Source organism: Thunnus thynnus, chromosome 13 (assembly GCF_963924715.1).
Source record: "Thunnus thynnus chromosome 13, fThuThy2.1, whole genome shotgun sequence".
NCBI lineage: Eukaryota > Metazoa > Chordata > Actinopteri > Scombriformes > Scombridae > Thunnus > Thunnus thynnus.
The window spans coordinates 20,183,207-20,195,241 of record NC_089529.1 but is presented as its reverse complement, the minus strand read 5'-3'; the positions used below and the strand labels follow the sequence as shown (position 1 = coordinate 20,195,241).

Sequence of the window (12,035 nt, the reverse complement as noted above, 5' to 3'; positions counted from 1 at the left end):
TAACACTTATGGCTTTCCCTACTTTCTCCCCCTGCCACCCTCCGTCTCTCCCCCTCTGTGTTTTATGGGGTGACTGCAGTAGAGAGAAGGAGGGCTTCCCCCTCTCCCTGAAACCCCTGCTTAGAGAACATGTGGCCTGGGAATAATTGGGTTACAACCGCAGCAGTCCAATGAGTTGGCCTTGATTTGGAGAATGACTCCATTTACTTTTGTCTGACTGCCTGCTGCTTCCACAGCTGCAGCTTTTATCCTCCATTCAGGCTCAAGATTTTACTGTATAGGCCTGGCAGACAGCCAGATGAGAGAGTGGAACACAACCCGAGCATTAATATACTAACCCACATTCACTGAGAATAGTATGGTCCCTTCTTTTATAGTAGAATACTCCTTGCTTCAAGAATTTATTCAAGGAAAATTTGTGACTTTATATTGTAAAATGTTCATTCTTAACCTAACGGTCACCATAAGAAGTTAGAATACACACACACATCATTCATATATATATATCTCCCTACCATTATGTCACTCAACCTCACAAGTTGAGTGCAGTGATGGTAACTCAGTCAAACTACAACTGCTGATTTCAAATTTGAACATTTTATACGGAGGTACGATACAGTCCCTCCCAATTTTGATTAGGCTACTTTATTTCCTCATTTTCTGGCGCCAGCAAAACAGACTTCCCTTTTTTCAGCTGAGAGTAGCATCTTAATTTTGATTGTGCATTTTATTGAGACAAAACGTAATTTCAAAAAGACATTAGCCATAGCAGGAAACACACAGCTGTATCTAATAACATTAATGGTGGTCAGTAAGCCATGCCAGTGCAGCACGCTATTGTTAATGAAATTAACTACACCTGTGCTTTCCCTGATGTGTCAATACTAGCTATCTATCAACAATTACAGTGTGACAATGGCATAAATGTTGGCATTGCCAGAGTAGGCCTATATTTTTCAGTGTATGATACTTAATACATGGTCAGAATTGGTGTGAAGTTGGGACACAGCCAGCTGTAGTGTTTGTCAGTTAGGCAGCAACATGCTCAACTTAGTAATATGCATCAGTTTTTACAGCAATAAGTAGCTTAAGGAATACAATTTCAAATTCAGTATTTATCACACTACAGTTACCAGTTAGTTATGTAGTTGGTTAGTGGTGGCCAGAGTGGGTCTTGGTCATGTTTGGTGCATTAGCAGAGGGAAGGAGAAGCAGTTAGCGTCTGTGAAGAGAGAGTAGGCCTTTGGGTCACTCCAAAATTATCACCCCTACTTTTTTTCATCTTGATATTCAGAGAGGAATACATATTTAACAACTGAGTGAATACATAACAGGTGGTCTATCCTCAAGTGAAGACAGAAGGACAGGTAGCCTAGTCTTGATCAGCATGTTGCTAGGTTACCACTGAAATCTCAGGAGAACATATGTCATGTTTATTGTACATCAAAAATGCATTTTCCTTGCTAATTTATGTTGCTTATAAAATACTGATAATAATAATAATAATAATAATAATAATGTATGGTGCAACTTGCACAGGAAAAGAACTAGGCTAATAATTAGAGGAAAACACTTAAATTGAATGAGATGGTGGCTCTGTAGTGGAACCTCATGAACCGGATTATAAAATATTTCTCACTCATGTCACCCCACTTTGATTATAAACCATGATCTGCCCTGAATATCGTGATAAAAGTTCTAGTATGACGGTCCTGGAGAGGTTAAATCTATTATACTAAACTCATAAAGTGCCAGGAAGAGAGGAAGAAATGTCCACCAACAACAGATTTCAAGGCAACTGGTGAAACAATAGTGGATGCCCTGGTTAACCTTCCTATTAAAGCAAAATATGTTAGTTCTCACAGTCATTCTTGTTGTTTTGTCTTCATGGCAACCTCACAACATTCCCTGCCTGTTGATTGGCTCACCACACGTTAATGACACCAGAGGTCAAGGTGCAGAAATTGGTCACCAGAAACTGTCAGATGCTTTCAACAATGTGTGCTTCATGAGCCAAGGTTGTGGCAAAAGGTTTCCACATGCTGTCTGTCTTCCTTATCGGAAACTTTCCAGGCCAAAAATCTCCCAACCCTTTTTTGCTTTCCACTTGGAACACAGTAGCTGTTGGTTTCTTCTCAGCTGGATATAAGATAAAAGAGGGTCAAGGTCTGTGAACATTGTTATTAATGTTTCCATATTCACCTTTGGAATGAGCAGTGGCTGGGTTGGTCTCAGTCAAACTCTCAAGGTCACTCAGACAATGACGGCTCTTATCTCCAAACAAAGGCTCCTTGGTCAGTGAAGTAGGTGAACACCCTGACACGCCCATTTAAGAGGCACTAAGAGACTGGGCTGCTAAGAGGGGGAAATGCCTGTAAGTACAGCACTTAATTAAAAGAAATGAATGATAAAAACAGCCTTGGAGTTACCACCACCCTTATGAAATAAACACAAATTAGGCCTTAAATGAAACATTAATTTAGTTTGACAAAAACACTTCTTTACTGTGGTTTAATCCAATTAACTTTTTAAATGTTACTAAAACAAGCCTCAAAGCTTTGCCACCCATTATAACCTTTCATGGTCATTGCCAAGCCTGAATTGTAAATGAATAAAATGTTCAAGTAAGTGTTCATGTCAGTGTAGAACACAATAGGTCCAGTGTAGTCTCTGTCCAAAAAGGGAACCTCTTTGATACACATGCAGAACCTGCCGGAAAGTATTGTGTCATTGGGATTTCAGAGTAAGGTCTCATGGTGCACGAGAGGAATGAGACATTAAGTAGCTTAGTAGGCCAACTGGGATAGTCATTTAGACAAGCCCACACAAGCTCGAAACATGCCTAAATATCTATCTATGATCATCTACATGATCATGTAAACAAACAGACACACGTGCACACCCGGTAGTTTGAAGAAAAACATGTTCTCGTACATTCAGTCACTGTGTCTCACCCACATACACAAACACACTCAGCTCTTTAAAGCCCCTGCCCATGGAAACAAAGCAAACAAGTTCTCACATTTGGCAGGCAGGCAGCTGTCTGGCTTCCGTCTATGGGAACTACTGTACAAAGCTGTTGTGTCAGATGTATGACCGAACATCATACAAGACTGACTCAACCATTAAACCGCTGTAAGGGTGGTGAGGTAACTGTCATAGATACATTTGCCCTAGATTTACTTTACTTTGGGTGATTATTTGAAAAGGAGAAGATAAATGGCACACAGATTAAAGCATCAAGTTATATAAATGTCTTGCTGCAGCCTCTTACTCTCTATGGATTGATTGATTTATTTATTTTTTTTGATTCATGCAGATGTTATTGTAAGCTTTTGTGTGAGCTGTGGCGGTGAGCTGTTTCATATTTTGGCCACGATAACTGGATAAATGAAGTCAATAGTAGAATTTAAGGATTTTTGGGCTCTATTGTGGAGGAGCTACACTGTCATTTTTCTAGAAACCCATCTAAAAACTGGCTAGTGATGTTACATAGGAATGTCTGGGCTTAGCATTAGAGGCTAGCTAAATTTCTGTTTTGGATGGAGTTGACAGCCACAGGCTTTAATAGAACTATTTTCATCCTGTGTTGTCTACTTTTAGCTAACAGTGAGTTCACTTACTATATAATAGTTTAAACCAGGATACTTGGCTTGTATTAAGGAATCATGTTATCCATTTTTTTGGGCTAAGTGAAGCATTTTTCTACCTCATTATAGGCGTTGAGTTGTTCTGATTGCCTGGTTTTGGCTGTGGAAAATGCTCTGCTTTAGGTAGCCAAACCAACAGATCACACATTACTATTTCAATTTTCCTGTTTGACTTATTTTCTCATAGTTGTGGCACAGCTTGACTTGGTGATTGTGGATGAAAAATGTGATGGTATAATAATTGTACACAAATGTCAATGGCTTTTGGTAACTGTATGATCTCTCGGACTGTCTCAACCTCATTACTTTTTTGTACTTGACCTTTTTTGTAACAAAGTCCACATCAACTTAATTATTAAAAATGAGTTTAAATTCAGTTTTTGTTACAGTTTGATGCTATATGATGAGTTGTTCTCAATACCGCAGGCAGGGCTCAGTGGGTTTGTTCTCTGGGACGATAAACCAGATGAAACGGTAAAATAAGTGTAAATGTATCTTTTCATTTTCTAGAAGTCGGGAACTTATCTATATCATTAGTTTTAATGACTTATTGCTCTGCACACGAGGGCCCATGTAACAGTTAGTTGAAGGAAATGCCAAAGTTTGAGTCATTTGTTGTTTCTCTCTCTCTGTCTCTTAAAGCTTTGTCTATGCAACAAGGTTAAGATTGACCCAGAAAAGTTTACAATAATCCTATAGATATATAACTAGTACACACTGCAACAGCTACAACTGAAGTTGTTTTTTGCTCTTACAATACATTCATGTTTTGGAGCCCGAGTTCGGCGATTTGAACGTCGCCATCTTTGAATTTTGGAGCCAGAAGTGATCATATTTGGATGAGAAGGTGGAGTTATGCCTAGCTCTAGCTGCTAGCTTGGTGAGCACGGTCATTTACAGTCTATGGTGAACTTTTAGCTGTGATAATACTGATGCTAGTTCAAATTTTCGCTAGCGAAAAAAGAACTTAAAACCATTAAAACCAAGTGTACTTACCGGATAAACTGAACAGCTGACTCTTTACGGGATCTTTTAATACAACCAAACGCAGAACGAGGCTTTTTGGGTGACCGAAATGTTTCAATGACTATCATGAACTGAAAACACACTGTGAAATAGCGGCACCCACTCTGTATCCTGTGACTCTGGGGTTACGCCATGGTTACGTTACGTAATCAATGTTGTCGCCTTGGTAGCGACCCACTTGTCAATCACAACGTAGTCACGCCCTAAAGCATACGCTGCTTTATCGTCTATTTTACTCTAAATGGGGCTATAATTTACAAAATAAACAGTATGCTGTATTGGATAAGACTTGAAATTAGTGATTGAGACCATAAACCCATAAGCAAAACATTTACTGAGGTAATAAATCAAATGAGAAGAGGGGTCATTTTCTCATAAACTTCTATACAATCGGACATCTTTTTGCAACCAGTGGAGTCGCCCCCTGTTGGTCCTTAGAAAGAATGCAGGTTTAAGGCACTTCCACGTTGGCCTCACTTTTCAGACCGAGAGCTACCCACTATTGGTTTTACTTAATTTGACTCAAGTAAACTACAGAAATATTAGCAGTAAATAAAAGTAAAAGTGCTCACAATATAAAATAGCACCATTCAGAGTGCCATGTTTATCATATATTATGATTATCAGACATATGATTCATTATGAGTAAAGTAAGTAAAGGTTTATTTGTATAGCACCTTTCACAGATACAAAATCACAAAGTGCTTTACGTTAATGAAAAACATATTATTAAAGGAAATATTAAAAATATCAATGACAACAGACAGCACAGGGCTGACAAATCACAGCAACAACAAATCAATGAGGACAGAAACACATAAACAAGTACAGACATTGCGAAACACAGACGAGGAAATAAACTAAAAGAGCAATAAATAAAGTGGAGCAGCTATTCAGACAGGCTAACCAAAAGCCTGTCTGAATAAAAACGTTTTCAGCTGTTTCATAAAGATGTCACAAGAGTCTAGGGATTGCAACAATAAGGGGAGAGCATTCCATAGACTGGATGCAACAGCTTGAAAAGCATGGTCACCTCAGGTTTTAAGTGGGTTTGAGGGACAGACAGTTATTTTTGTTCTAAGATCTAAGAGCCTGATTAGGCATATAATGGAGTAGGAGGTCAACAATAAACTGGGGTGTTTGACCATGCAAGGCTCTAAAGGTTAGCACCAGTATCTTAAAATGGATCCAAAATGTAATTGGAAGCCTGTGAAGAGAGGATAAAATTGGCATGATATGCGATCTCTTGTTATTTCTAGTTAAAAGCTGAGCAGCCAATTTTTTGACAGTTTGGAGATGGTTCAAAGAAGTTTTATTTTAACAGGTAAAAAGAGCGTTACAATAATCTAAACAAGAAGAAATAAAAGCTTGAATAATCATCTCCATCTCAATCTTGGTCACCACAGACCTTGATTTAGCAATGTTCCTCAACCGGAAAAAACATGAATGCATAAACTGGCTGACATGATTGTCAAAGGACAGGGATTGGTCAAAGATGACATGTAAATTTCGAAGGTTATGCTGAACACAAACACTTAACAACCCCATATACTGCTTGATGTTTGGGTTAAAAATTTCAGGAGCAATTATAAGAGCTTCTGTCTTACTTACATTTAACTGAAGGCAGTTGTCAGCCATCCAAATCTTGATGGCATCCAAACATTCACTTAAAATGGACAATTGATTACTGTCATCAGGTTTAAAAAAACAATACAACTGAATATCATCGGCATAGAAATGATAAGAGATGATGATGTTATAACAGCTAATAATCTATCCAAGAGGCAGCATATAAACAGAACAACATAGGACCCTGTAGACACCGCATGACAAAGGTGCTGTGTCTGACATGAACTGACGTAGACCAAAAACTCTTATCAGCAAGATAGGATGAGAACCAATCCATGGCACACCTGGAAATACCCACTAACTGGTTTAGCCTATTTAATAGAATATCATGATCGACAGTATCAAAAGCAGAGCTGAGGTCAAGTAACACCAATAATGAGCATTTCCCATTATCTGCAGCCATTATAATGTTGTTAGTGACTTTAAGAAGAGCCGTTCCTGTTGAATGCAGTTTATGAAAACCTGATTGAAAGGAGTCATACAGGCTATGTGTTCCTAAAACATTTATAAGCTGCTTGGTGACAACTTTTTCCAGCAGTTTGGACACACGAGGCAGCTTAGATATAGGTGTATAATTCATTGGGAGGGTGGGGTCTAAATTTGCTTTTTCAGCAAAGGCTGAACTATAGTATGTTTAAACTGGCTAGAGTCGGAGCCGGTTGAAAGGGAGAGATTGATCATGGCTACAATAGTGGAGCCAATTGAATTAAAAACAGTTAATTCAAGTAGAGTAGATGACAGTTTAGTTTAGTCTTTCATTTTTTCCATCTACTTTCAGGCACACGGTTCAGAGTTACACCATCCTGTCTCCATCCTGAGCAAGATGTAAATTGGTAACAAATACAGTATGTCCATGCAGCAGAGCAGTGTGCTAACAGAGCACAGGATTTATAATCCTGAGCCTCTCCCATAAAGGAGGCAGGTGATCTGAGGCCTCTACCTGATCCAATACCAATCTTGAATAATTTTATGCGCATGTGAAAATATAGGGATGTTTTTTGTGGCACTGAGTGACTGGTGTTGAGTATTACAGTACATATGAAACCCTGAGCGTTTCATTTGTACTTCATTCAATTGATTAGAGTAATTCAAGAAATTTCGTGCATATCATCTTCTAGTTGGCAAGGTGAAGGGCCGTATTTTACCAATAAATCACATTTTGAAGTGAATATGATTTGAGAGAGAAAGAGAAGGACACACTGAGACTTTCTGTTCTTCTTCTCCAGGGCATCGAGCAGCAGCAGAGTGAGTCAGTGCATCTGGACCACAGATCCCGCTCCCACTCATCTGTGTTCATAGCCAAGGATTTGGTTTGTTGAAACTAGAAGTTCACACCATGATGTGCATTTAAAATATGTAAAAAAAAAACAATATGTAAATAATTGTAAATAATTAAATGATGTCCAATTTACAGTACTATAGCTGAATCAATTGCAGAATTTCACACACATACAGTCTTGTGATGTCAAATATCTCTTATCTTTTGTCTGTGTCCCATTTGTGAAATACGTTACTTGTACGCACTTGTCCTTGGCTAACCGGTTGCACTCCTCTTTTTTTTATCCTTTATTTAGCTTACCTTAGACAAGATAACACACACTGACATTTGAAATAATCTGTCATCATTATAAACCTCCTCTCAGCCTGATTTCAACATTCAACCCGTCTGTACCTTTGTGCAGTTTCACCAGAAAAACAAGAGACAACATTAAAACCAAATTTCAAGTGCTCTGCTTCCTGGAAGATATTTTTCTTGGTGGGGTTGGTTGGCCTCTGAAATAACATTCAGATTAGGTAACATTAAACCTTTGCTCTGAAACTAATCAATATTAATGAAATTCTGATGGCTGCCAGCTCCTCAGGGCAGGACTCACAATGCCAACTCAGTGATAGGTAGAAAAACTGGTGGGCTTTACCGTTTCACTGTGACCAAATTTAACATACATGGGTCAGATAGCATTTGCAAATAGCTCTTTGTATCTGTTTTAGATTATAATATGATGCAGGAAGTACTCACTTCTTCATGTTTGACAACCATTGCAACACAATGCGAACCTTCCTGGTGCAGTTATCCTCACCTATTTTTCACTCCAACTATGTTAATGGAGTTTCCCAGCTGCAAATCTCAATTTAATGTGGTGAATTGGAAGAAGACCACGAGATCTTCACTCTTGAATGCACACAAATAGACTTTTAAGCCCCAAGTTTGAGTCATTAGTCTGAATGTGGAGATGAGCTCATGTTTGCTAGTGACATGGTTTCATCCGGGCGGTCTGTTAAAAACCCCCCACACATCCGCGGATGGATTGAACATTATGTCACATTAACACAACTATAATTACACAATCCCTGTCATTTACACAGGGGTGGATTACTGTGAACTGTGTGGGTGTGTGTGTGATGGTTTTGGTGTTCTCAGTGTAGTGCTTTTTATGAACTGTCCACATTGTGGTTAGTGACTTTGAAAACCATGTTTTTTTAAATTGGTTTTCATGGATTTATTTTGCTTTCTTCTGACGTGAATCCGGTAGATATAGTCAATTGAACATGATAGAAAGCATAGTTCATGACTCTTTATCAGTAAAACATTTCTTACTGTGACCTTGTTTTTTGAGTAGATATGTCATTGTTTTTGAAATTTTAGTATCGGGATGACTTTAAATGATAAATGTTTCTGAAGCTATAAGAAGAGCTGTACCTAATTATAAATAATGGGAAGCAACATTTTTAATAGCCTTTGTTGAAAAACAGTGAATCTTAACATAAAACAAAAGATGTAATGAATTTCCTGGAATTTAAGGAATGTTAATATGAAAACATTACATTCTTGTATGTTAAACTTGTGATATTCTTCGATTCGTAGATATTGTATTCCTTCTAGTTTATCATTAACTAACTAACATCCGTTGTTGGCAGCAGTACAACAGCTCTCAGCTCTCTACAGATACTCTTAATCTTTGCGGACATCAGCAGTTGTGTTACATTCAGAGAAAAAAAAGATACAAAATTATGTGTTTGTATGACGATGCTTTGTTTTACTGCTACTGCTTTTGTTTTGGTTAGCAAACTTCTTCCACCTGTAGAGTAAAATACTACCAGCCTGTCTCGCCTTGGATTTTTAAGGTGGAAATAAGAGTGCACCTAACTGGCACAGAAAACTCAGTGAAAACTTAAAGGGGACATATGCTTTTTGTGATTTTCTGTTATTTATATACTATTATGATGTCAGATATCTATGCTAAACATGCTAAAAGTTACAAAACTTGAGGTTAAGGTATGTAGAAACGCTCCCTGCAAGTCAAAAGCACAGGCTTCAACCTGCTCTGAATGCTTCACTTGTGACATTTTTTTCTACCTTGCCAACGAGCTGACGTCAGTGCATGCCCACTAACGGCCATCCATTCTGTAGCCTTTGTTGCTAAGGTTGTTGCTAAGGTTTTTCCATGTGTTGTTTACATTATTCATTCTTATATTTCAGATCGAATTCCAGCTCTAACATATACAGATACAGACATTATGAGTAAAGAACAAGTTAAAAATAATGATATCCTACTACAATAGTTTATTGCATGGTTTGCTGACTTAGCTTCTGGAGCTGGCAGAAGTCTCCTGAGGGGCAACTTAGGACAGAGTGGGCTCATTGTGAGGGGGGCCTGAAAGAGAGAAGAGCTAAAACACCCTGTTTCATACAGAAGCTGAACTGAGGGTTAGTATGAGTTAAAAAAAAATTCAGTTATATTCGATGTGGCATGAGTATTTATGTTTTTACAAAGTGACCACAGTGTTTCACTTGGTCAAAAACTTGTTTTGGTTTTGGTGGCATGTTGATTTGGGACATCCATCTATAATCTCAAGGTCTCAGGCTTCTGGCTGCCCTTGTGTTCTGACCTCTTGCAGAAATCTGTTTATGTCTGTGTGCCTCAGAGGGAAATCACAAGGAACATTTTTTAATAATTATATGGAAGATTGCAATGGAACAGCTCAAAACATTAAAAAAAAAGATTTCTTTACAACACAACAATATAGCTGTGGCCTTAATATTTAATATTACTTTTAACCGTTGAAGTTAAGAAATGAATACTCTTCTAGCTGTCAGTGTGCGTGTGATTCATACCATGCGGCCAAAGCCAACAGTACAAATAAGTCCAGTAGACAGGCCTGACCTACCTCTTTATGTCTCTCTGATAGAATTATAACTCTGCCTGCTCTATACTTAGACCCTCAGACGATTGTATCTCTGCTTCATGAGGTCCAGACTGAGTTGTTTAGGGAAATAAAGGCCTTTTTCACTCAGTTAAAGATGTCTGGAAAGGATGAAAGGCACACAGGGAAGGGAGAAAGAGAAATGAGGAGTTAGGGAGGGTGAGAGCTGGCACTTGTATCCTGCAGTGTTTGTCCTATAGTGCCTGCCACTGTGGAACTTTTCATACAGTCACTATGGTACCACTGAAACACGCAGCTGCTTCTTTTAAAGGTATTGTCAGGGTAGAAAGGGGGTATGCAAAGAAGTGTGTGTGGGAATGTGTGTGTGCTTCAGTTGTGTCAGTAAAAAGAGTGTTAAAAAGTACAGACAGTATAATGAAGAGAAGAAAAGGAAGTAAAAAGTGGTTGTGCAATGAGTTGGATGAAGAGATTTCCTTAAATTTGAAGACAACAGTTTACTGTTTTGTTTGGCCTGTTGGGATTGGGTCAGCTTCATTGGGCTTTCCTGTTTCCTGTCCCTATGTTTCTTACTTTGCATATGTCTTAAATTAAGAACCTCGACCAGACCAGATTTCTTAGAAGAACCTCCACTCCATTGGAGAGGTGTAGAGCATAGATCAATCTGGTCCATAATTTAATTTAAGGTACAGCCGAAAATTTGACATCCATAGTTCAAAATTTGTTGCAAATTTGTTGAGAAAATGTATGCTGACCATTGCTGACAAAGAGCAGCAGCTGGCAAACTGGTGCAAGTGAATAGTTTAACAAAAACTCTCACATAGAAATAGTGCTTAGGAATAGTGGTGACTCCTCTGAGAGTAGGGTTATAGTGTTTTATTAAGTCCACATGTCACTATTTATTTTAAAATTTTGTAAATGTGTGATTTTTCATCACATATTTAATGTGTTCCTGTTATATTACTCATTTTGAACTGAATCTTTATAGAATTTTCAGTTTTAAAACCACATCTCTCGTTAAATTCAGAAAACACACCAGACCTGAAAAACCTTCATAAATTCAGAGTGACAAGGTAATGCTGTAATATTTGATCCAAAATCATATTGGCTAAACAAGCAAAGTCTTAAAGCAAAGAAATAATGGTATTGTTTTTTGTTTTCTTTTTTGTTTCTTCTTCTTTAGACACACACATTTGATGAAGTTTACACCAGAATCCATCGCCTGCTCCGGTCTGTCATCACTTTCAGTTCACTGCACCTCATTCAGAGCCAGGTTTTGTTGAAAGCAGACATCCCTCTAAAGAATGACTCGCCTGTTTGGTTTTTATATCCACTTTTATTTAAACAGACTTGAGAGGGTTGAGATATGTTGCATATGTCTGAAAAACTAATAGATACTGTAGCAAGCTCTTCTCTGTGACTGGATAATAGCCACTTTGGCAAAATATACGCTTAGAGTAAGCAAAATACCTCAGAGGGAATTCCTTTTCTGTGTTACTCATAATGTTCTGTACATCTTTGCCAATGCTATCATGAATAAATATTTAGTGTAAAATAAAATTTGACATA

At 38.1% G+C, this 12,035-nt stretch overlaps 1 protein-coding gene across 6 annotated transcripts in view; it reads right to left on the bottom strand.

Moving 5' to 3' along the window:
• The window catches only part of LOC137195867 (organic cation/carnitine transporter 2-like), a 92,752-nt gene extending 87,880 nt beyond the window's left edge, over positions 1-4,872 (bottom strand). For 2 of the 6 annotated variants that reach the window (XM_067608543.1, XM_067608544.1), the window contains exon 1: positions 4,647-4,870. The gene's annotated coding sequence lies outside the window, so the exon portion shown is untranslated. Of the gene's footprint in view, positions 1-2,202; positions 2,356-4,646 lie in introns of all 6 variants that reach the window. The other 4 variants (XM_067608538.1, XM_067608539.1, XM_067608537.1 and 1 more) reach the window with 4 other exon arrangements.
• Between the last annotated feature and the right edge of the window lie 7,163 nt (positions 4,873-12,035).